Here is a 485-nt window from a genome sequence, read left to right on the forward strand (position 1 = left end):
TAAAAATGTTTAGGTTTTTGGCGCATTATACTTTATTTTGCATAATATATTCATAAACAGTTTAGTATTAAATTACAACTCCCAAAGCCCAAACCCTCCTGGTTCTGCATTTGTTATTTGTAGTGTTTGCTTCAAGGATCGGTCCGAAGTCTAGCGTAGAATACTCGATCTGCAGACCCAGGTTTTGGAGTACTGTAATAATATATTATACAATATAACCAAAAAGTTCTGTGTCAATGTATCACTCTTAGTGTCTTCTTGGAAAGTTTTTATATTTAATTTTGGTTTTTTACAGTTATAAATAAGAAAATTATAAAAATAACATTTTTTTATGCAATGTATTTTTTTGATTAATTAAGATGGCCTTTATCTTGATCATATGTTTTAAACTTTAAAGCAGTTTGAAAAATAAATATTTAAATTGAGGGAAATCGACCAAATTAAAGCATATTAAGTTTTTGCTTTTGTAATAATAATAGTTATGT

Source organism: Acyrthosiphon pisum, chromosome A1, assembly GCF_005508785.2.
Source record: "Acyrthosiphon pisum isolate AL4f chromosome A1, pea_aphid_22Mar2018_4r6ur, whole genome shotgun sequence".
In the NCBI taxonomy this organism is placed as follows: Eukaryota; Metazoa; Arthropoda; class Insecta; order Hemiptera; family Aphididae; genus Acyrthosiphon; species Acyrthosiphon pisum.